Genomic DNA, 26,026 nt, shown 5'->3' with positions numbered 1-26,026 from the left:
TGCTTTTTAAAAAAAAAAAAAAAAGCAAATATCACTTGTCAGATTTTTAGGAGACAATATATCTTTGTAAGTAAATTCATATTGTCCAACACACTGTATGATTATAATAATCATACCATGTTATTGTCAGTTGTCTTAAGGAGGCCTCTATAGGGTGTTATACTAAGCTGTTTCACGTGTATTATTTGATTTGACATTCATAAAATCTCTCAGATGGAGGCACTATTGCTATTCCATCTTTAAAATGCAAGAACTGAGTATTAGAAGTGTTAGACAACTTCCCTTCATAGCACAACTAAGAAAGTGTGGATCCAAGACTTAAGCCCAAGCTGCTGTGTTTACTGATTCCTGTTTGCATTCTTTTTCTGCTCTGCACACTGTAGTTCAAGTATGTGGCAGTAGAGTCTTAAAGTCACCACACTGCATTATCTCCCTGCTATTGTAAAGCTCTAAAACGTGACTGCAATTCTGATCAGATTTCATTAACTGGTAATATCCAAACCAAATTAGGCAGTATATTCAAGTGACCAAGTACAATTTAGTGTTTATTTATTGAAGGCTCTGAGGAATGAAATATATTAAGTAGTGTGAGGTGTATTAAAATCAGTAAGACGCCATTGTTACCATCACATATCAAATAAATTTGAAATAGAAGAATATGCATGACCTAAATACAAATTGCATAATAGTAAGAGAATTAGAGTCAAAACTTATAGATTTATAGGAATAATGCCTAGTGCCTATAAATATTTTGATTGGCTTTAAAGACAGAATGTCATTGTGACAGGCAAAGACATTTAGGGGGTGGTTACCCAGGCTGAGGAAATAGAAAGCACAGAGCACAGACATAGACCATCTTGGGGAAAATAGAGTTGATCACTATAGAGTGATTTCAATGGACCATGAAACATAAGGGAATTAGGTTACCTACTATTATGGGACCATCTAAGTTTGCTAATTGGTGCTTAGAGGAGCTAGATTCTTATACCTACACACAGATGGAGGAGGTAAGGGTGCTTGAGTATTGCATTTCAAGAAGATAGCTCAGGTCCTTGAGAAATGAAGTTTGGGATTATACAACTGATAAGAGACTAAGAGAAAATTACATCTTAAGAATGGAGAGATTTTTTTTCAAATTGCAAATTTTCTACTTCTCTAGGAATTAGGAAGTCAAAGATAAATTGTCAAAAAAACTCTCTAAAATTTAGTCACACTGAGAAGAGCACTAAGGTTGTCTTGGAATAACTTTACAGATAAAATGAAATGTGTTAATTATGGTTTATACATCAATAAAATTTATGAGAAAAATATACCCATAATAAGGTGGAAAACAAAGAACATGAAAGATGGGTCTCAGGAAACTGAAGGGAAGATTTTTTAATTAAGTTTAATCAATGTTGTATTAAAAGGAAATTGAAAGGTCAGATCAGAACTGAACCTTGGGGATGAAAATAACTCAGATATGTAGGTTGTCTGAAAAAGGGAAAAATTGACGCTACACTCATCTCCACTTATTCAAAGGTGGAAACAGCAAGTGCTGGGAAGAGAAATCTGAGTAGGAGATGTTAGCCTAGAGTGACTTCAGTTCTACTGGCCTTGCTGCCCACTGGAATCCTGGGAAACCCTCTAGCATCATTCTAGATGAACAGTATGCCTTAGAAGCATAAAATGGGCATCTCTGTTCACCAAATCCCAGTCGACAGTCATTTCCCTGACTGTGATGTAGAAGATCCAGGTTGCTGTTGTATGTACCACATTACCCAACTGGGCAACATGGGGAAGGCACTCGAAGTTACTGAGCTCTTGTAATGTGCCAGGGACTGTGGATGCTCTGCATCAACTGTGTCCATTCACTCATTGCAGCCTACCAACCCAGGTACTAGTAGCTGGATACCATGATACATATTCATAACCATTTGGAAGGCAGAGGAAGGATGTCATTAATCTGTGACCAACATGGGCTAAATATTGAGAACTCAATCTACCAAAAAACAAAACAAAAAAAAAAAAGAACACAAAGAAAATAAAAGGCAAAAGAAAGAAGAAGGGAGATAAAGGAAATAGAAAGTAGGTAATAGTGGATCTATTAGCGATGAAAAATTTGAGACTAGGTTTCTAGTACTTAACTCAAAAATTTTCATAACAAATTTCCCATAATTAAGGCATGAGAGGGGACTCAGCTGTGAAAAGCACTGGCTGCTCTTTCAGAGCACTTGAGTTTGATACTCAGCACCCACAGCAACTCACAATCATCTGCAACTTCAGTTCCAGAGGATCCTGTTATCATGTCCTGACTTCGAGCACTGCATGCATGTGGTGGTACACATATATACACGCAGGCAGACCACCCCCATAAATACAAAGCAAAAATAAGCAAGTCTTCAGAAAGCCCATAATTAATGAATGAGGATTATTATGTGGGTCTACTTTTTACCCTCATCTCCATCCTTATTCTTGTAAATTTTTACAGCTGAGCACTAGATGTGTGTTAATTCAGTATGTGTTTAGACTGCGAAACAAATGCTGGGGAGGAAAGGGCATTCAAAAGATGGGGTGGGCAAAGCCATGAGGAAAGGAGGTCTGAGGTGAGTGACATAGAACTATGGCACAGGGCCACTGGAAATGACTGATGAAGAACCAAACAGAAAGGGAACTCAGAGATGACTAGTTCAGTCCTCCTTGCCTTGTATCCATTTCCCATTTGGCCTCTTCTGATTTAGTAAGAAAGTTGAGACTGAAATGAATCCTAAAGTGGTTGCTTAAGGTCGTAGAACCACCAGGCAGCAACGGTGAGATTAAAACCCAAGTGTCTAGGTTCTAGAAGAGAGTCTAGAACCCCATGGAAGTACGATGGGCAGAGGAGGAATAAGAAGTCCAGGGAAGGCCAGAAAGCATCATGGTGCAAAACCCACCAGGGATGGATAAGCTGGCCGTCAATCTGCACATAATATAGTGTTCTGGACCAGTGATGCCTGTGCTATTAGACCCAACATGGAGCCTGATGACTCGGACATCAATGTTTGATGAGCTTTTCTTCTCTGAGCTCTCTGGTTCTGTGCTAGGAAGCCAGTCAACTCATCTTTCTTGTCCAGTGGGAATACAAACAAGCTTGTGAGCCTCCTGCTGTTCTATTTACAGTTTATTGTCTGGAAGCTATTCAGCTCCAGTATCAGACATCGTAGCAGCATTCGGGAGCCAAGAAAAGCCTTACCAAGAGGCTGAGTCTGAGAATGTTTCCAAGCTAGCTGCAAAGTAACATGAGGCAGCGTTAACTACATGAAAAGCAGCTTATTGTCTTCCCTTCCCCCAGGACTTGCCATCAGAGAGGTCAGCAGACTAGTAGAGCAACTAGTAATAGATTTTCTATTTAGCAGAAAGACAATGGTGTCTCCTCGGTTACTTATGTCTGAGGAACAAGAACATTAGTGGCATTGTAGAAAGGCATCAAAGATTCATTTCATATATGAAATATGGTTAGTATCACATTATTAGTCCCAAATATATGTTAAGAAATTGAAGGTCAGAAAAATGAGATAATGTACATTGGTACTGAAGCCAGTGCTGTGTTCAGTTCAGATGTTAGCTTTTCTGAACCAGTGAAAGGAGTCTAGTGTAGAAATCAAAAGGAAGTTCCAGAAAGCAATCCTTCCCCAGCTCAGAGCTTGGCAGTCTGGAACATGTTTATAGTGACATTGTTAAAATGCAAATTTCTGGATGCCTCCCTCAGAGACTGATTCAACAGTCTGTGACTCAAAGATTGTCATTTTTAAGACTCCGGTGAGCCCACAAAATGTATTCACTTTGAGTAGTGTTGCTCATGGCTGTACTTTAGCAAGCCACTAATCTGGAAAGAGCCAATCTCTAGATCCACGAGGGCCTTCCTCTGTAGACTCAGGTATTTCTCCCATAAACTGATCATAATCCCTTTACTCAGAAGATCCGAATTTAAGTTCCTGTCTGTTGGGTCTGTCACTCAGATGAAACACCTCTGATTTCCAAAATTTGGCCATTCCTATTGGCACTAGCTCTTTTATGCCACTGAAAAGTGGGACCTTTATACATAAATCCCAGAGTTGTTATGAAGATATAAGCACAAGAAAATTATTCCTCTGAGCTATCCTTGTTCAGCTCTGCTAAAAATCACATTTACGCTCATTCCAGGAGCTTAGTAATTTTCAAGCTCAGTATTTCCACTACATCAATTAATATTATGATTCTTTGCATCCCACTTGTCCCCTAAGATGATTTCAAGCAATATGAAGAGGAGGAAGTGGGAAGAGAAGGAAAAAAGGGAGGAAGAAATTGTTGTTGCTGCTGCTGTTGTTGTTGGAAAACATCTCATCTTAAGACTGTGACATAGAGTGACTTCAGCATGGATCTTGCTGTGGTTTGGAAGGAAGGAAGAGTTATCTCCAAATCTCTTCAATATAACAACTTTAACTGAAGAAATTCTGAAAGCAGAGTATGCATAAAATCTCTTTCTCTTCCATTCAGCCAATGATATGCAAGCAGACATAGAGAACTTTCATTGTCCGTGTCAGCAAAACCAAAGACTGGAAGGGATTCCAAGCTGTTGGGAAGTTGGATCCATTCAATTTATATTAAGTGTATTTGTGGATATGAGAGAAGGAGGTGGAAAGAGAGAGTATGGCATGTGATAGAGAGTTGCTGCATGCTTTAGTAATCCTTGCCAGATCCCATTTTTCTTATGTGGAATTTCTGGAGGGCATTTGAGTTCAACACAGAAAAAGAACTAGCCTAGTATATAACTATAATTCTCTCTGTATATAGATATAGATAGGTTGGCTATAGAGATATATAGATATCACAAAAGACTGAGAGGAAGTAGGTCTATGGGGGTACAGAGAGAATAAAGACGATAAGTGTCCAGGGAGCACAAATATTTCATCAAGTAAGTTTTAATACAGCTGGTATGTACTTCACTCTGAAAGTATGGTATTAAGGAGATTTATTTGGGCTCTTATTTTATTTATTTGTGATTTATTTCTGGTAGAAAAGCAAGATATGTCTGATTCAAGAGAACGAGATCTCTGGCCCTCTCAGGTCATATTCTGAGCCATGAAAAAGAGGCCTTCAGATCTCCAGAACATCTCTTCCTTTCTACTTTATGTAGACAGCGCTCCTAAAGTGGGTCACAAGCCCATTCAATTGAAAATTCATCCAAGGTGTGACAAATTCATTCTAGCAAGAAGTAAAATTTAAGCTGTAGTGTGAAAGGGCCAAAGAGTTCTGTAATTACCCTTTAGAGGAGATTTCTCTGTTTCAATGTATAGTTGGGCACGCTGGCGTTATTACCTGTTGCAGTGAGGGGGAGCATACCACAAGAGGGACCACGAAACATCCACTAAGAGGATGCTGCAAAGCACTTACAGGAGGGGGTGGGCAATGCTGGGGAAAGCTCTGTCTAGATCACTGTTGTTAGAAAGCAAGGTCAGTTCCATAACTGGCCATCTCAATACGCCTTATCTGTAAACCAGAATAACATGAAACTGATTGGTAACAAAAATCAGTCACTCATTTTTGGTCAAGAGAGCTGAATATTTAGTTATTTGCTTATGGCACACAGGCCTTGTTTTTTTCTTACGTGAAATAGGCTTGAAAAGTCTTTCTTTATCATGACCCCAGAGTGACCTTGTCTGAGGATGGTGTTCCGAGAGATTGTTTGTGTACAAGAAGAGAGTAAAGGGACCTATGCGAGCCACCGTCCAGCTGCCAGGGCTGCTGCTTTGTTACTTCTGCCGTTTTCATTTGGCCTGGAAGTTCTATTGGGAGGGAGGTTTCCTGCGAACCTTTGTCTTTGCTACACTTTTTCTTCTTGAAGCAACTGGGGCTATGTCTATCCCAAAGGCCTTGACCACTCTGATAACGAGAGAAATCGGAGTTAATTGTACTGTAGACTGCAGATGACCTACTGAAAATGAAAGCTCTTCCATTTGAGCCACACTGAGGATAATTTCACCTCCTCTGTGATCTAAAGTCTATCCCTACTCATTGGACAACTGTGGGAATTGATTTTGAAGAAGTGTAAAGATTCTTGGCTAGTGGAGATTGGAAGCTGAATATGGGGGAGAAATGTGCAAGCATGACTCTTTGTAAGATGCCTCTCCGACCTTTTGGAGCTCAGAAGTGTTCCAACTTTTTCTTCAAGATTTTCCAACTCTCTCAGGGCACAAAGAGGCAGAAGGTGGAAGGGAAATGTATCAAGTGTTATGAGACTGGGGTGATTTATGCTAATGAGGCACCTACACACTGTCATCATCTAACCCCAATTATTTAGCCACCCTTTGTACCAGAGAGGAGTAAATGTTAGGAGTAAATGGATGCCCTGCTCTACTCAGATACACTGAGTGTTATCACACACAACTCCCAGTGACTGATCTACTTTTGAACGTCTAAGTGTTCAGTTGTGTGAGGTGAAGTGAGCCAAATCCTTGCTGCCAAAAGACGAGACAATTAGGAGTTGCTCCCAGCATCCCCACATGGCGAAGCATCACAGAAGCTTGGAACTTGCTAATAGCACTCCAGGCAAGGACAGCTCAGCTTTTAAGGCACCCATGCAGCTAAGAACATGTTATCTTCTGCAATAACTTCAATATAACACCAGCAATCAAAAGCTGGGAATAGGAACAATTTTCCAACATATCCAAGCTGGGAGGATTTTTAGATGAAAATACCACAGGAGTTGTCTACAGGCTTTAATATTTGGCTTTATTGATCAAAACACAGATTCTCCAGCTTTTGTTCTGTCTGTGACTATATCCTCTTATTGATTAACTTACTTTAAAGTACAAAAAATAATTAGAGAAGAATAGCTGGGGAGTTACTTGTTGTAATTGATTTTTTCTAAAAAAAAAAAATCATAAGCAGAGCTTGAATTTCTGCCTTAAAATTTTTTTTTCCTCCTGCCCCCTCATCACTTACTTCCCTGTGGTCTCAGCTGTTAAAAGCAGAACAGCTTACAGGTTGTCACAGAGGCTGTGACATCCTGTCTGAGAGGAGAGGTGGGTGGCGACAAGACTGTAATGTGTGATTTCATTAGCAAATGCTAAAAGCACGAGCTGCCCTTTGGAAATGAGTGTGAGATCCAGACAGTATGCTTCTGGGTCCACTGTGTGGACTTGTCCAAATGCCAAACAGGAAAGACAATGCCTATATTATTTAACATAGGCTTGACTATAACCCAGGCAAGAAAATAAATGACATATAATACTATCAAGTGCTATTTATGAACACAGATCTTTCCATTTTGTGGTTTGTTTTCTCAGTATTTTCTTCAGGTTGCCTTTTTTATTCAAATAAAACACTTATAATATGTAGCTTATAATGAACAGAATCATAGCAACCTGATGGTAGTTCATAGTTCAATATACATTCACTGTCCGTAGAAACCGTATGAAAATTTAAGATATATGATGGCACTGTTTCTCAGTGGTCTGATGAGTTCATTCTATTCTAGTCCCACACTTACTGGTTGGCCATTAAAGGATGGTGTAAGGAATTTGACTCTGTTGCTATTCAGGAACAACTGACTGCCACAGGCGTTTCTGTCTTGCTGTATTTGACAGGGAGCTTTGATGTGCCGGCACACACACAATTCACTGTAGTTGTATACTTACTCTTCAACACTTCATCCACATTCCCACAGGCAAGTAGCCCCCAAATAAGAGAGAGCCGAGAACTCCTGTCTCTTCTAGCTGAAGAACCATGAGTGGTTCTTTAATGCTGTGAACCATGGCCAGTAACGTTTTGATGTTTCCACTGCACAAGGTTTGTGGAGAGAAAAAAAAAACTGTTTCAATGGTATACCATTCTCTACTTGTACTCATACAGGGTAGTTATCTGGAGACTGAAAATATATATATATATATATATATATATATATATATATATATATATATGTGTGTGTGTGTGTGTGTGTGTGTGTGTGTGTGTGTGTGTATGTGTGTGTGTATATACATATATATATATATATATAGTGTGTGTGTGTGTGTGTGTGTGTGTGTGTGAGAAAGCATACTAGAAGGGGTGAGAGAAGTAATGGAAATAAGCATTAAACTGGCCTTCTTTCAATACATATACAGTTACATTTCTTTCTTGCTGCTCATAAAGAGAAGACTTATTTGCCAGAACTGTGTCCCTGCCTCTCAGGTGAAGACAGAGATAACTAGCTCCTAAAAGTATGCCTGTACTTTCTGTCCTACTATATTCATGCCCTAGAAGATGCATTCATACTCTTTTATCTTGCTCTGGATATTAACTTTTCTTTTAGTAAGTTTCCCAGAGGTATTTCATTGGGAATAGGAGAAAGTAATTATGAAAGTTATATTTCGCTTTCGACACTGTGTAGTTTATCTCTCTGACGCTTTCAGCATCTTATTTGTGCATGACTCCTGTTAAAACTCGAGACAGAACTCATTTATGGGGGACAAGGGGGTGCAGTCACTTGGTGACTAAGATAGCATTCGAGCTACGACGTTGAGAATTCAGATGTCTCTATTTCAGAGTAGACTAGAGTGGTTCCCCTGGATGCCTCAGGATATCTAAGGACAGAAAGGAGAATCTGTTCATGTGTTAAACTGACTACTCAGAAAACGGGACAATGCTGAGGATGTGCTAGGCACTTGTAGTAAGAACAATATAGGAATGATGTATTATCCTTATAAAATTTTGCCTCAGAATCTTTGTCCTTGTTTTATAGGACAATCTCTTCAACATGTGAGTTTATATAAGGTACATAATTATAGAACTGTACAAGACATAGTTTGCAGCTAAGTACTAAAATTGTAACCTGTGGATGAAATATTCTGTAGGACTGAAAGGACAGACGACAAGAGTGTTTTCTCTATATCTTAGGACAATTACATTTTGACCTTTCCTGACATTTTTCTTTCTTTAAAACTTCTTGGTTTTTGCTCTTAAATATTTCAATATTTAGTATGAAGTATTTCTCTTCTTAAATGTTCTTATCCAATTATTGGCCACCAGAAATGGTATTTTAAAATGTCCTTTTATTGGCTGTTGAAATGGTTCATAGGATAGAGTTCTTGAATACAGGTCCCAGAGCCCACGTAAAAACTCAGGTATGGTGTGGTGGCACACAGCTGTACCCCCACTGTTGGGCAGGCAGACCTAGGATGGTACTGGCAAGTTTGCTGACAGGCCAGGCTGGAGGACTAAGCTCCACAATAGACATGATCTCAAAATATACGTTGGAGGGTGATAAAGAAAGACACCCAATGTAAACCTCTGGCCAGCCACATACAGATTCATGTATGTACACACATGTGTACACATATTTGCACAGACACACAAACATGCATCACACGTAAACACACACACACACACACACACACACACACACACACACACACATTTCTCCCTGTGCTTAACACAACAACAACAAAAACAGAGCCTGGTTTTGAAAACATTTCCAGATAAAATGTTTCAAGCTGTACCAATAAGTGGGATGTCCGTGAACGTCTAAAAGCTCCATCCAGCACTTCTTGTGCTTATTGGTGACAGTCTACATAAGGGAGGCAAAAGCAAAGCCATTCTGTAAAAAGGTTTTCAACCACAAAATTCAGTAAATTCCTTGAAAATTTGATAACATTGTGGCGCATATTTTGGTGTAGTAACCTGAGATGGGAAAAAAAGTACACTTTTAGACCTGCCAGTCTTTTTTACGTAGTTTCTCCGCTAAAATGTGTTCTTTGGCTAACAGCACACAGCAAATGGAGTAAATGTTCTTATTGAATTAACTTGACAACAAGGGAGTCACTGTTGGGACCTCTGAAAGACAGATGAGAAACACCTTTTGACAAATGTGGCTGGCCTCTGTACCAGTTTTCTCTCCCCACTTTCCACTTTTGCAGTGAGAAGGCATAATTTTTACAAAAACTTGCCAAAACCAGTAATGCTGGAAGTCCCTGCCCTTCTAGCCCCAGCTGTCTGTGAGATCTAATAACACAGGGTGGGAATACCACCTCTCTCTGAGAAACACACACATTTTAAGTTGCTTTAATTTCCCTGCCAATTAGACATTTAAGATGTCAAGTGCATCTCCAGGCAACCTCTTTGATAATTTAGTATTCTTTGGTAAAGGAGCCTAAGTCAAGGAGACATTCTAAGTGGCCAAAGAGTAACGAGGGGGAAAAAAAGGCTCCTCTTTCAATAAGAGAGAAAAATCTGTATACATATTTATGCATTGACTGTAGTATTGCGAGATTGGGCAGCAGGATTCTCAGCCTAGAACAGTCTCTCAGCTTTAGCAAAATTATTTTGGACATCGTAATTTCTTGTGGGAAGTGTCTTGTGGATGGCAGGAAGTTCTAAAGCATCTGTGGCATCAAAGCAGTAGATTCGAGAAGACTCTTTCCAAATCATGATGGTGGAAAACATCTTCTGAGGTTCCAAATGCCTCCTGCCCAGAGGAAGGCATACTCACGGAGCATTGCCTCTTAGCAAAAGATCAGTCAGCTTCACTTACTCTGTCCCAAAAGTCTACTTCCTTTGCATGTGAAGTAGATGGAGCCAGCAGCTCAGGGGGTAGAGAAACAACAGAATTATCTGTATGGCTTGCTTTCTGCTTAAACAAGTATGACAGAGCTTACACATTTTTAGAGTCTACTGACACCTTTGAATTAGTCATCTTTGGAATTTACTCATCTATATAAGTGGTGCTGTAGCAATTCTGGAATAATTCTTCTGGGGGTGGAGGCCTTCTTTATCTTTTCAAAATGAATTGGTTTTTGAAACAACCTAAACTCATTCAGAGTCAAGTTCAATAAATGAGGTGGGTGAGCAAAGTGTATGAGGGAGATAAAAATCCAAGGGAACAATAATGAGATCAGTTTTTGTTTTTTGTTTTGTTTTTTTTTTCCTTGTGAGACCCATGAACAGACTGTGACGTTGATTTTAGTCGAGGAGTCATGGAAAGAATTTGAGTCATCCTGTCACGGAAGGGATAAATGAGCAATCATCTTCATGAGCAACAGTCTGAATGATAGCTCGCTTTCAGCTTGTAAGTTTGTGGGATAAACTATTTAAAAAAATACTTTAGAGCAATACTTCATAGAATAAAAAAAAACAAGAAAAAAGTCTAGATTCTTAAAAATGTCTCTCTTTGTTTATGCTATTATTTGTATAACTTGAATCAATTTCTCCATTTTTGTATTTAATTCTTTTTCATTTTACATACCAACCACAGTTCTCCCTCCCTCCCCTCCTCCTGCTCCATCCCACCTCCCCCACCCCACCCCCCATCCACTCCTCACAGAGCCACCGAGTTTTACTATACAATGCAATGTTCCTTGCTTGCAAGGGACTAAGACATAGTTGCTGTGTTCTGAGAGCCTTCCCTCTAGTGAGAGCACAGACTCCTGACAGTTCCTTTCAGCCTACTGCAGTTTATGCTATAGTAAAGCACAATCAGTCAGTCGCTGAGGTTTTCAATACAGTGTTGTTATAGACTATGCAGGCTGGAAGAGGCATCTCATCTTATGTGCTCTCGCTTTCTTAATTCATGCACTTAAAGGTATCATCCAAGTGTTGCCTTCTCTTTTCATATCAGTACTCAGAGTCAGTGGTAACAACAGCAATTTTGTTTTAAATTTCATTCTTTAAGTAAAGTCCATTCATTATTTTATTGTTGGAATATGCATCTCTATGACAACATTACATTTTTCATGCATATAAAATACTTTGAACATATTCACTACCCCCTAATTCCCCTCTCTTGTACCAACTCTCAACTCTCTGCCAGTCACTATGGTTCTCTACTTTCAGGTCATTTTTCTGTAAGTCTAGATTCCATATCTGAGAAGCAAACAAACAATATTTTTCTTTATAAAGACTGTCTTATTCCATCAACACAATGGTTTCTAGTCCTATTCATTTTCCTGTACATGGCATAATTTCATTCTTCTTTGTGGAAGAATAACACATCATTGTATGTATTTAGAACATTTTCTTCATCCTTCCTCCATTAGCAGGCCCCTGGGCTGATTCCATAACTTGATTAGAAAATAGTGGTTTATTTGAACATATGAATGACACAGTTTGTAACAGAATTCTACTCACATATCTAAACATTAATCATTACTTTCATTTAAATCTTTACCCAAACAAGAAGATAAAACAATTAAACATGTATGAACAACAACATTTCAGTAGATAGGATATGTTACTGGCATTTCATTACTGATTAATAATGAACAAAAAATAAGTTTTCCTTCTTTCTCTCCTTGAGCTATGAGGGTTATAATGATTAACATGTAGCCTTGGTTGACCAGCAACTTCAGATTCTAGAAAAATGGAGGCAAAAGGGGAAATGAAATACCTTCATTTAAAACCTAACTTAGAAATATTTCTTAATTTAAATTACTGCATTGTTGTAAAAATAAAAAATGACATTCATAAACTCAAGATTATATTAGTACAACTTTCAGAAAATATTCTTAACTGTATGATGAAATGACTGGGATTGAAAATAACACATTTTAAATTAATATAAGTAATACATTACATATTATCCCATCATAGTCCACCAAACAACTCATGATTCAAATACTTTCATTTTTATTTTACATGTGGAAAATGAATTAATCCAACTCACCCAATCTCACACAGCATCTCAGACAGAAGTAGAATCAAACATATGCCCATCTGACTTGACAGCCTGGAGTTTTTGTTGTTGTTTGTTTGTTGTTGTTGTTGTTGTTGTTTTTATTTATGAACTGTATGGCCATTAGCTCAAGCTTATTACTGACTAGCTAGTACATTTAAACTAACTCATAATTCTTATTTATGTTTAGCCACGTGGCTTGGTACCTCTTCACAGTTCTGCCTTCACATCTTGCTTCTCATGGCAGTGGCAGCTGGCAGTGTCTCCTGACTCAGCCTTCCACTTTCCAGAATTCTCCTCTCTCCTTAACCTGCCTATACTATATTTCCTGCCTGATTACTGGCCAATCAGCATTTTATTTATCAATCAATCAGAGCAACACATTCACAGTGTACAGAAAGACATCCCCAGCACTTCCCCTTTTCTTTTTTTCAAACAGGAAGGTTTTACTTTAACATAGTAAAATTATGTATAACAAAACAATTGTCAAGCAAGAATTATAGTTATAATACCTAGTCTATTTGTATTTGGGAAAATTAAAGAAGATATCCTATCTATACTATATTTGTGAGTCTAAGGTTTCATGTCGAACTTATCTTTTATCATAACTAAGGAAATTATAACTACCTAGTCTTCAACTACATCAAAGACCTCAGAAGGATGTAATATTTCCTGAGAAATGGGAGAAGGATGCAAACAACTTTCAGGAGTCTTGTGAGAGTAGACAGAGATAGCTGGCAGCCTGGACAGTCATCCAAAGTTCCCCTGTAAAGTTGGGGCATCTATCTTCAGTCCATAGGCTTAGAGTCTCTCAGTCACTTCTCTCTGTGTCCTGTAGAATGTCTGGCAGTTTCCTCTGTGAAGCAGGAACCTGAAGGACCATTTTGCCTAGCAAAGTTCAGTGGTCACCTTCCTATGGTCCTGCATGTCCAGTCGATCAAGCAGTCCAGGCAAGAACAGTTTTTTTCCCAAATGGCTATTTTTGCCAAGAAGAAGATAAACTCCATATAGAGTGTCTTTGATGCCCATCCTCTTCTCTGAAGTAAATCAATGCTGCCAGGACCAGACATGTCTCACTGTCCTGAAAGTCTAAATTTTTAAAACATCTTAAATGCCATATTCTGTAGCTCTTTGAAGTGTTTGAAGATTACCTATCTATCTGAAATATATCTATGTATACCTAGAAAACTTAACATGACTATAAGTTTGACTATCATAGAAGACTAATTGTTAATCTGTATTTCTTAATTATCCACTACAATCTAAATGAGTTACATAAACATAATACCTCAAACGAGAGTAGAAATATATATACAGTATAACAAAATCAATTCTAAATTTGTATCAATAAACTAAAATCTATAGCAATGTAAAACATTTTTAAACAAGTTGTTGCTCTTTAAAAGTAGGTTCATTAATCTACCCTTTCATCCTATCATATCTATATCATATCCCCTTTGCTTCTTTAAAAGAGATCACATTTATAATTAACCTGCTTTAAATAAAAATATTGGTTTTTCTCTGTCCCACACCAGAGGGCTCTTCTGATATGGGTCAGAAGAATCTCTCAACCTTTTTTTTAAAAAGCAATATGCTTGGGTTTAGAGAAGGAGTGAGCCAATTCCATCCCCAAAGCCAGCTTGATATATTTAGGAATTTGGGCATAGCTTCTCATAATACTTGCTGCTGGATGAGGACACTGTATTTTTATGGGAACACAAAGAAAATTTTAGATTATGGAGTAGTCTGTGAGGTTGTATTGTCTGAGCCAGTTGCCTTGAAACTGTTCTGGATGTTGGATCATCTGGGCCATGGTGTCATAGGAGATCTTTCAGGGGGTCTTGGCTGGTCAAACCTGATATATCTTAACCTGGAACAAATCCATAGCCTCTTGCTTTCTATGGAAACAAAAGCAGAGCCTCCTTTCCAAAGCAACATATCCTTAGATCCAAATTTTGAAGTCAAGGTACCTTTAAAATATACGTATTGGTTTAACTGAGCTGCCTTTACAATCAAATGTCTTTCTGCAGTTAAAAATCCCAAAGATAACACAATCCAGATTTTCTGTGTGATATCCATCTTTACATGGCTTATTTTTTAATATTACTTTTACTTTCTCTTTAAAGACTTTATTTTTTTAAACTATCTATTTCTTTATATAGCTGCGTATATTACTTTTTTTCTCTTCTAAGCCTACATACATTTTTTACACACATTGCAAACTGTTTAAAGGTTTATCCCACCTGAATCTGTCTTATTGTGAATCTATTGCATTAAACTGCAGCACTCTAAGATGAGTTGCTGGCTCCATCCACCTCAGCTTTTCAACATGGTGGAACTACATTACCAGCAGTTTTGGGGGAACCATGCTCACTGCCAGACTCTGGGAGGCAATGGGTATATGCCTCTATCAAAGCAGCATGTAGCCCAGGAAACCCCTCCCCCCCCCCTTTTTTTTTTTGACTAGCAAGAACTATATCTACTAAACAGCATAGTGCACAGCTTGGAGACACCTCTGTGTAATGTGGCGTAGGTCAAGCCTGCATGCCATGAAGCCGTCATAGAGTAGCTCAGGCCCACAGGCTGCCACTAACTTGAGAGAGACAACCAGGAAGCTGTTTTTAGCTCCATTTTAGAATCTTTTTTCTCAGGTTTTAGGTTGAAATTCATGTCCCACGTTCTGGCACCATTTATAGGTGAAGTTTTCCTGGGTCCCAATCTGCCTGTGGTCATGACAAATCTCTCTCACCCACCAGTCCCATAGCTACTCAGACCCAAGTAAACATACAGAGGCTTACATTATTACGAATTGGATGACCATTAACTCAAGCTTATTACTGATTAGCTCTTACATTTAAACTAACCCATAATTCTTATTTATGTTTAGCCAAGTGGCTTGGTACCTTTTCCCATTTCTGCCTTCACATCTTGCTTCTCATGGCAGCGGCTGGCAGTGTCTAGAGCCTGTAGTTTCTTGTCCCCCACAGAACACTCCTGTTTTGTTTTGCTCTTGCATTGTTTTGCTTATGACAAAGATGTGAAATTATATGATTTTTTTCCTAAAGGAAACCAAAGCAGGAATATGAAAGTCTCACATATTTGATAACAAATACAAAATGAAAGAGAGGAACATATTTGCACTTACTTCCAAATTGAGTGTTTTAAACGAAAAACAAACAAACAAAACTATGAAAGTCTTGTCCGATGAATAGCATTCCACAATAGGTGAAACAGCTCTGAGGCTATTCATTGATTTTTACCCAAAATGTTCAGTGTTTCAAAGATAAGGGAAAAGACCATTCAATTTTCAGATTCTCTCCTTCTGTTATCTGTACTAAATGTCGCTGGCATAAAACTACGTGTGATTTGGGTGGCTTGTCCAAATAGCAGCTATCTCCATCTCTACTTTCAGCTTTTGTCTGTGAAAATTCAGGTGATTCAAGTGTAGCCTACTAAATTTATGACAGTTATTTCAATACCAACACAATACATTAAGTGTAATGCCCATTGATGTCATTACTTACATAACATTCAGAATTTTAAACTTTAAGTGAACTACAGAGGTCTATAGTAACTGACAACCCTGAAATGTAGCTTCTGGAAGACAGGGGAAAATATTCCTTTGTTTACCTTCTCCCTGTAAGTGAAGGAGGCCATTTGTCTTGTATTCATCTTGTGTCAAAAGTTTATGTTCCAGTATGGTATAAAGTAGCCCAGAACATTCAGCTATCACAGAGTGTAACCTTAGGAAGATTTCTTGCTCTCCCCAATTCTCAACTCTTCCCCTTTGACCTGGAGATAAAATACACCCAATCACATGACTATTGAGATATACAGAAATGTTCACATAGATGTTTCATTCTGTAACTACAGAGTTAAGACTTGGTAAATATTGACTATTATTACCATTAACAACATATTTCTGGTAGAACACTAAATGGTGCTCTACCAATTAAAGGAAAAAAAATTTGTTTTTGACAACACACTTTCCTAGAAAATGTTTTTATTATTGGGTATAATAAAGTTTACATAGAATAGAACCCTATTTTAATCTAGCATATTTAATATTTTCAATAGATAGCATATAGAACAATTATACTGTCAGATATTATATGGATATAATAACAGTTGTCTCAGGTGTTTCTCTCTAATCCCAATATTACAGATTTTAATTTTATTATTTTTGATTGTTATTATTCTTAGAGATATAAGCAAGTCTATCATAGTGATTCTGTATATTTGAATTGTCAAGGAGACTTTACAATTTACACACATTCAAGCTCCCTCTGTGGGGGTTCTACAGTTGATCTGGAGCCCAATATGAGCTTAATGGCCGGTCAGATCTGAGAACTATGGATGGACTATAGCCTGATACTGGAAAACAAGAGTGGCACCTCAATTTTTGTCCTATATAATGGCTCTAATAGTTATTAAGGCTTTTCTTTTTTAGTGTGCAGACCATCTATTACAGACACTAATAAAAGGAGTAAGTTACAGACTCAAAGAATTAAAGAATTCATATTTGGCTAGTGATCCCCTAAATAATCATACTAATTTTAGTTGAAAATATTTCTTCTAAAATCCACTCTCTAGTGTTTTTCTGATAACTGTATTGCAATATTTTAAGAGGAAAAGACTAACCACAATTTAAAAAATGATTTAGATACTTGTCCTTCAAGAAACTGTTGAGAAGTTGTAACTGGATAATGCTGACAAATAACTTTAATGAGAAATACGCTTTCTTCATTAATTGTTTTTCTAGTGCTTAACTGCATCAACCATAACAGCATCTCAGGGTTAGGGCAAGCTTGTTTGAATAAGCATGGTTGTCATAGCAAAACTGAAAACATGTCATTAAGTCACTAGTAAGATCCCTGTCACCGTGGGTGACAATTTGGTGTGACTGGTGTAATTGTGTAGCTAATTACAGCAGCTAATGGAGGGCTTTGGCATGTGTGACTTTTCCACATCCCTCTGTGGACCCTCCAGATCATGGTTTAGTGAGTCCTTACCACTTCAACACATCAGCAGAGACATAGATAGAAATGTGTCTCCTATCTCTGAGAGTGACTGGTAAGAAGGCTTTGATGTTAAACATGATGCTCTAAGGGTCATTTGCTCTCGTTTTTATAAAATAAATCCACACACATAACTTTTGAAATTAATTTTGATGATAATCTTAATTTTTGTATTAATTAAATAATAAGTAAAAGAAATACCCCCAGAGACAATAATAACTGCACCTGGAAACTAGCAGTATGTATATTTCTCCATCTACACATGCAAAATATTATTCCAAAATCACATTGTAAAATTTTTCCTTGAACCAAAGTGTCCTATGATCACAACCATTTATTGCCCCACTGACATAAAACCACCTGTTAGCAGCAACATCCATTATTGATGTAAATTACTGAGGGACAAGTTTCTCAGGTATTTATCATTATTTAGCATCATCATTGTGGATATATGCTGTATGTGCATATACGGTATGTGTCTAAATGAGAGCACATGGATGCTAGAGTGCCTATATGGCACAGCAGGCATGTGAGGATTAGTGGACAACATTTGTGTGCTGTTTCTCTCTTTCTTTCTTTTTTAATTAATTAATTAATTAAGTATACAGTATGACTTCAGGCCAGAAGAGTGCAGCAGATCTCATTACAGATGGTTGTGAGCCACCATGTGGTTGCTGGGAATTGAACTCAGAACCTTTGGAAGAGCAGCCAGTGCTCTTAACCTCTGAGTCATCTCTCCAGCCCCCTGTTTCTCTCTTTCTAATACAGGTTCTAGGATTCATGCTCAAGATGTTAAGTGTATTTACCTGCTGAGCCATTTCACTGGTCCAAGATGTCCATATTCTTTTGGAGAAGTGATTGAATAGCAAAGACAAATGGTCTGGTTATGTGACAGTGTCATATAAATTAAAATTGAAGCCAAAAAGGACATATGAAATGGAAATAAGCGGTCTCTGATATTTTTTGGGAAATATTTTCTTCTTCTGATGTTACATGGACCAAATCTCAGCGTAAGCAGCATTCTCCAGTGCTCACAGGTTGAACCAGTTTTGTTTTATGTGGAACCCACTGTTGTAACTAAGCCTCTTGGATAGGACAGAAAACAAAACATTATTAGATGAATGAGGCAGTGCTTCTCTCCTTTGAATGTGTTCTAGTTCAATGCACTAGCGGAAAAAAAAAATCCTTAGAACAGTCTTTTAGTTCCCACAGCTAGTACTGAGAGTCTCTTCTGGAAAGGGATTTGAGCAGACTATGATAACCCCAGACAGACAGGGTTCAAGCAAAGGTTGGAACATTAAACAGAAAGCTTGGAGTAGACACGAACTATAATCTCACCATTTCAGAAAAGTCTATAGTTGCAAAGATAATCAAGCAAAGCAGAGGTGTTCTAGAATGTATCATCCCCTTTCTGTTAAAAAAAAAAAAAAGGTGTCATTCCAGGTGGCATGTCATTCTTTGTAACTCTGTTTGTTCATTTTAAAATCTGATGCCTAAGGTCATGAGAATTATTTACATTACATAGTCTGATTTTGGGTTAGGAGAAATGATACATAAGACTCCATGGAGCCGGGCGTTGGTGGCGCACGCCTTTAATCCCAGCACTCGGGAGGCAGAGCCAGGCGGATCTCTGTGAGTTCGAGGCCAGCCTGGGCTACCAAGTGAGCTCCAGGAAAGGTGCAAAGCTACACAGAGAAACCCTGTCTCACAAAACAAAAAAAAAAAAAAAAAAAAAAAGACTCCATGGGCATTCTTTTCTCCCTCTCATAGATCTGAGAGGCTCTCTTAGGAGAATGAAGCCTAGTGGCAGTCCAGTGTGGCAAGAGTGTAGCTAGAGTTTTCCTGTATCCTGGCCTGTGGGAGGTAGGGACAAATCTCTCCCACTTGTGTCCCCCAAGTAAACACACAGAGGCTTATATTAATTATAGCTTCATGGCCATGGCTCAAGCCTTTTGCTAGCTGGCTCTTATATCTCAAATTCAACCCATTTATGTTAATATGTTGCCATGTTTTCTGTGGCTTTACCTGTGTGCCATTACATGTTGCTCCCTGGACAGCTGGCTGGCCTCTCCTGACTCAGGCTTCCTCTTCCCAGAATTCTCCTTGTCTGCTTATCCTGCCTATACTTCCTGCCTCTCCACTGGCCAGTCAGCGTTTTTATTTATCAACCATTAGAGCAACACATTTTCACAGCATACAGAAAGACATCTCCCCCTCCCCCATCACAAGGGGGAAGAAATTATGGTATGGTGAATTTTGTCTAGGACTATTCATGGACATGTTTGGGATATCAGAAGCATGACACATGTTTATATGTATTTTGATGATATTTCTTCAACTCCAGAGAAATTCAAGTGCCTGGAGGTAAGAAGTTACACAGTTTATTCAGAAAATTGTAAGTCTTTCTGCTACTGAAATTTAGCTTTTGAGATTAGAGCAAGAGTTTATTCTAGAAACAGAAAAGGAGTGCATATAATAAAAAAAAAACTCTCCCTTGTATTTCCCATTAAAATAGCAGCAGCATTATTGAGAGGAGTGTCAAATGAATGGAAGGCTAAACTTAAGAATACAATAAATCATATTTGGATTTGGACACATCACCCTGCAGTAGAATGAATAATTTCAAATGGGATTATACCACATGCAAAAAGGCAAGAGAAGATTTTGCAGACCCAGATCTCAGTGAAACAAAAATGTTCTATATCTTTGTCTCAAGGATGCAGATCGATAGCAGGTGGTTCATGCATGATTGCCACTGAAAGACTGTGGTACCCACTGAGAAGTCACAGGATGGTGAACAGAAATGAGTGTTAGTCATAAGGATTTGAAGAGGTAGCTAGAAACTATAAATAGACCAGTGGTGTAGAACATACAGAAATTTAAATCATGTTTTATGGAGTCTATGGAGATAAGTTAAGAGTCAAAATAAATATAGGTTTCTACCTCAGTCACAATGACACCATTCACTGCGATCATAAATACTGGGGGAAGGAGATAATAATACATCAATGGAAACATAAGGATTTTGAGAAGTTAGTGGGACATTCAGGCCAGAGTGATCATAAACCCCCCTGGATATATCGGTCCTGTTCCCTACAGTGCAGAATGGAATAGACTGCAAAGGTGACTTGAAACATCAAAAAGCTGAGGGGAGAAATTAGAATTCAAAAAGAAGTGGATGGATTTGTGACAATAGTCATTTTAAGTTTGCGCAGAAGGAAAGTGGTAAAAAAAAAAAAAACAGAAAGTGCCAAATTTTGAAAGAAAGTAGAAAAAATGGAAGGAGTATGATTTTTCACAAGCCAATGTAGGCTATTTGAAGAAGAAACATATATCATCATCACTGAAGATACAAAGATAAAAGAAATACAATCTGTCTCTAGAGAAATTCAAGTTCTGGGGCAAGGGAAGACAATTCAGTAATAACTCAGATGTAGAGAGACATGAAGTAGTGCTTAGACCCAGAGGAAAGATTTCTCTATCAATCTTTCTACTTGTGAGTCCAAAGCTAGAACAAAGTTAGAAGTAGAAACATATTCAGCCACTGTTGACCCAAAGAGCACTTTTTATAACAAAGCTTTATGTTATCACCTGGCAATTTGTTTATTATTTGTTTTCCTTAAATAAAACTCAACCTCTACCAAAAAACAAACAAAACCAAACCACTGAAGTCAGTGTTATCCCTTTTGCTGACTCATGTATTCCTAAAGCCTACAACAATTCCTGGCATAGAGTCAGTATTCACTAACTATTTGTTGCATGAATAAAAATGCTAATAATAAAACTATTGACCTTACACCATTCTCAGGAAAACTTATTTAGAAATCATGATGGAAATTTTCTTATTTTCTTGTGTTTGTCTTAAAAGCTGAGTGTTCAAGATACTGATTTTTGTCTGAGAGGTTTTTTTAAATGCAAAAATGTAATTAAATAAAAGTTCATTGTATTGTGAGGATTATTCTAAACTTCTCTTATATCTCCTCAGCTGTGATGTGCTTTGTCCCTGAATCATGCTTTCTTTTACTCCAAAGTTTTTCATCTGGGGATTTGACATCAAATAAATCCAATTTTGGGAAACAGTCTATGGCTAGTGATGAGATGCAGGACTTTCTTCTAATTAACTCCATCCATTTAGAACTCTCCTTAAAAAATGCCTGAAACATAAAAAAAGTAATTCTTTACTTCAGAGAGAATGATTTGTTTTAAAAAATTGTTTCAACATCTGTCTCATTTAAATGTCTCTAAACAAGAATCTTGAGCTGCCAATAGTTTACATGCATGCTTTCTTTTGACTTCGATAACCCAGGGGGAATTTGGGCCTGAAAGTATTCAGAATTTATTATGAAGAATTCTGGATAAGGAAAAGTTGCTTGTGTTGTGGCCAGGATGTAATTCAGGGGTGATTCTCTCTCACTCATTTCTCCGTGAGAGCATATGCCCTGTCAGAAGCTGCCACATGTTGCTGAGTGAATTAAGGTTAAGTAAGAAACTGTTCCTGTTCCTGTGAATTAGGACTTTCGGGAACATCTCACAGAGAAGCAGTTCTTAAATTGAGAATTAAAGTGAGTAGAAAATTTCTAGTTGAATGAAAAGAAGCTTTGAGGTAAAAGAAATATTATCTGTAATTTATAGAATATGTGACATAGAAAAGGGTATTTATGCATGTCCAAGGTGTATAATGGATCTTAAACCCAGATTTATGCAGGGAATTTACAAATAAAAGAAAAAGTTTTAATAAAAATCAGATAATATAATCCCTGGCATGCTGAAGCCCATGAAAAGAGATGCAAACCTTTATTTCGTAAATTCAGTAATGCATGGCCACAGGGAAAGAGTGCCAGTAGATATTGTCCATATTATGAGTAGTTTTATTATAAGCAAAGCTCATTAAAACTTTTGGATCTGGCCAGGGTTGGTGTTTCAGTTCTCTGTGAACTGTAATAATATACCTGAGACGATCGATTTATAAGGAAGGTTGGGTCTATTGATCTTGGACTAAAGTTGAAGCAAAACGTTATGGCATAGGGCACATGGTAGAGTAAAGCTGCTCACTTAATGACAGTTAGGAATCACACTCACAGGTGCACATACACATATACTCACACACATGCACACATAGCCACCCTCTACATACATGCATGCATGCACACACATGCTCACGCACATGTTTACACATAAACACACACATGTACATACAGGGGGTCTCAATATGCCCCCAATTGCTTCACTTCCTTTCACAAACCTTACTTTGAATTGTTTTATCACCTTCAATACCTCCTAATGCTGCCAAGCTGGAGAATAGGGTTTGGGGGGATAATTCAGAGCCATGAAAAGCAGCAGGTAACAACAGACCATGTTACCACATATGTTAAAGCTACAGTACATGAGTAAGCTCCAGTGACCTAGATCTTAAATTAAATGATCACCATGAATATTGTAATTAATTTTGTATCTGTTTTCAAACATTTCTTCAAAAAATGAATACACATCATGTATCATATATTTCAAAGCAGAAAAATAAAACATAGAAGTTGGGTGGCATAAATTAATTGACAAAAAATACAAGCTACTACTTAGCATCTTAGTTAAGGCCATTTGTCATCAAAGTATACGGTTGGTACTGTTATTATCATTTAATATTTCTTGCTCATCAGAATAACAAATAAGAAATGTCATGTATTAGGTAGGAAAAGGAACAATCTACAAGTCCAGTACTAGGAGAACCATGGGTCTTAGGAGCTGCAAATGATCATAATCACACTAACAGAATAATTTAATTATGAAATATAAAAGTCAAGGATCAGAAACCAGAAAGTAGTTCTGTAGAACTGGACCTAGAATTGAAGCCCTTTGCTTCTCAGCTCATGGTTCTGTTCACTGCGTGACTCCTCTTGTGACTGAGTCTGAACTCTCTTTATTTTATCAAGTGTCTACAATAGGGCATAGCTGAGACTTGGAAATGCATTGAACCCTACTGTTGCATATAACCTATAATCTGTGAAGCAGGATTTTCTGAAGGGCAAAGTTTGGTGGTCCTTTCTTTTGTGTCCTGCTTGTCCACTTTGGACAGCATACTGTCAGCAGTTGAGGTAAGGATGGTTTCTTGCCCAGTGGCTAACTTTTGCCACAAAGAAAGTAAACTCCATATGGAGTTTCTTCGGTGCCCATCATCTTCTATGAAGTTGATTGGTGCTGCCAGGAGCAGACATGTCTCATTGTCATAAAAAAAAAATCTATGTTATTAAATTCTATAGATCTCTGAAGTGTTTGAAGATAACCTGTCTATCTAAAATATATCTGTTTTACCTTGAAAACATAACTAACATGACCACAAGTTCGACTGTAATAGATGACTAACTAGTAATCTGCATTTTTTTTATCCTAAATAGTTTGTAATAATAACTTTCAAGAACTAGCAATATGTATTACATTGTTAAATGAATTCTATAGGTACAATACCTTGAACAAGAGTAGAAATGTTTATACAGTGTGTTCCAACAAAAATAATCTCAACTTTGTATCAATGTATGCAATTTGTATACAATATACAAAAATCTAATCCAATATAAAATATTTAAAATCAATAGTTGCTTTTTAAAAGTAATTTCAATAATCTGTCTTTTTATCTTATCATATCCATATTCTCCCTTTTTCCTTTTCAGAGTAGATTCAATAATCTACCTTTTATCTTATCATATCTTAGCCCTTTTTTTCTTTATCTTTTTCTTTTTTACAAACAAGAACCCTGACTCTAATCTCCTTTGTTTATTTTTCCTGACCATTACCAATAACAACTTGTAATCAAACACCAAAACAATGACAAATATCTATAACTCATTTAATGACCAAAAACCACCCACCCCACCTCTGGGAATGTGAACGTCATATTTTTAAAATTACTTCCTACTGTCTGGGGGTGACAGCATCTTTAGAGGATCCTGAAAAGAAAAATTTTGGGTTAATTGTCAAGTCCTGGAAGAGAGAGTTGTACCATTTGTTGTTCAGCCTCTGTATAATGGGAAAGTGCAGGGCTTGTCTCAAGTCATGGATAGAGTAGTCTGTGAGGCTAGATCATCTCAGCTAGTCATCTTGAAATTATTCTGAGCAATTTGTAGTTCAATGCTGATCTTTAGGTAGTGTTTGTCAGGTTAGTGACATTATCATAGTCTATGTGGAATCATCATTGTGAGATGCCATTATCTTTTTGGAGACTTCATATATTGCAATGTCAGATATTTCTTATATTGGTAATTATTTCCAGGTAGTTCTCCCTTCTTCTTTGGATGCTTATTTGTTCCAAAGGTCTTTAAATTCCTCAAGATGGTTATTTTTAATTCCCTGAAAAGACAAAAACCTTCCATAACCCTGATTTTAGGGAGTTTTCAAATCTAATCTTTATCAATTTTGATTCATGGTTTCTCCTTATTTTTTTGTTCTCTTCTATAGCTGTTTAATCATCCAGAGCAGTATGGTTTTTTACAATAGGCATTATGTTCTTTAATTTCTCTGGGAAGGGATTTCTTCCATGATGACAGGAAAGGACTGAATGGAATTTGACATGGGGGCCTGTGAGAGGTCTCTCACAGCATTTTCCAAAGGCAAAGGCAAGAGATTACCTTGTCTGTCCCTTGCTGACCTACCTCCATTAGTTCAATGTTTGCCTTTGCTACATCTTCTGCATAGTCCAGAAGGGAGGGGTGTTCTATTCTAATCATTCCTTGAAAAAACATTGTCTCTAGGAATGCCCTGTTTACAGTCCCTTTTTAGGTGACATTGTTTACAAAAATTGAAATGTTTGACATTACTATTTTTCTTCAAGCCTCTGGAAATCACCTCTCCTATCCAAGCATCATCATGATCATGAGATTCAATATTGATTGTATCTCGGATCCATTCCTCCAAGGGTGCTGATCTTGCCTTTAATGGCCTAATTGCCCTTTTGCATTGTGTATTGGCATTTTCAAAAGCCATAGATTCAATTATTATTTGTCTAGCTTCTGAATTTGGTATCATTCGATGCTGAAGTCAGTCTTTGTAAGAAATCAGTGAAGGTTTCTTTGGGGCCCTGAATAACTTTAGTAAATGATTCAATCTTCTTTCCTACTTCTTCAATTCTGTCCCAAGCATTTAATGCTGCTTTGCAACATAAAGCTAGGGTATGGTCATCCCTATAAAGATTGTCTTTGTGTATCAGCATAATCACCCACTCCAAGAAGTTTATCTTGGGAAATTTCCATACCTTTATCCCTACTTTGTTGTTAAATGGTCGAAGACTGCTGTAACCAAATCTCTCCAGTCTTGAGGGATAATTCTATTACAAGTTGATCATGAGTTTAACATCTTCTTTACAAAAGGTGAAATGCAC

General features: G+C 37.5%; 1 protein-coding gene and 1 long non-coding RNA gene across 2 annotated transcripts in view; both read left to right on the top strand.

Moving 5' to 3' along the window:
* Plcxd3 (phosphatidylinositol specific phospholipase C X domain containing 3) overlaps nucleotides 1–26,026 on the top strand; it is a 174,986-nt gene that overhangs the window by 110,556 nt on the left and 38,404 nt on the right. The gene's annotated exons all lie outside the window — the stretch shown is intronic.
* Nucleotides 2,008–5,108, top strand: LOC143268664 (uncharacterized). The gene is made up of 2 exons (XR_013044722.1): nucleotides 2,008–3,473; nucleotides 4,242–5,108. It is a non-coding gene; the product is annotated as an uncharacterized LOC143268664 (long non-coding RNA).

This window comes from Peromyscus maniculatus, chromosome 15 (assembly GCF_049852395.1).
Source record: "Peromyscus maniculatus bairdii isolate BWxNUB_F1_BW_parent chromosome 15, HU_Pman_BW_mat_3.1, whole genome shotgun sequence".
NCBI lineage: Eukaryota > Metazoa > Chordata > Mammalia > Rodentia > Cricetidae > Peromyscus > Peromyscus maniculatus.
Note: the sequence above shows the minus strand (reverse complement) of the source record. Positions and strands in the feature narration are given on the sequence as shown.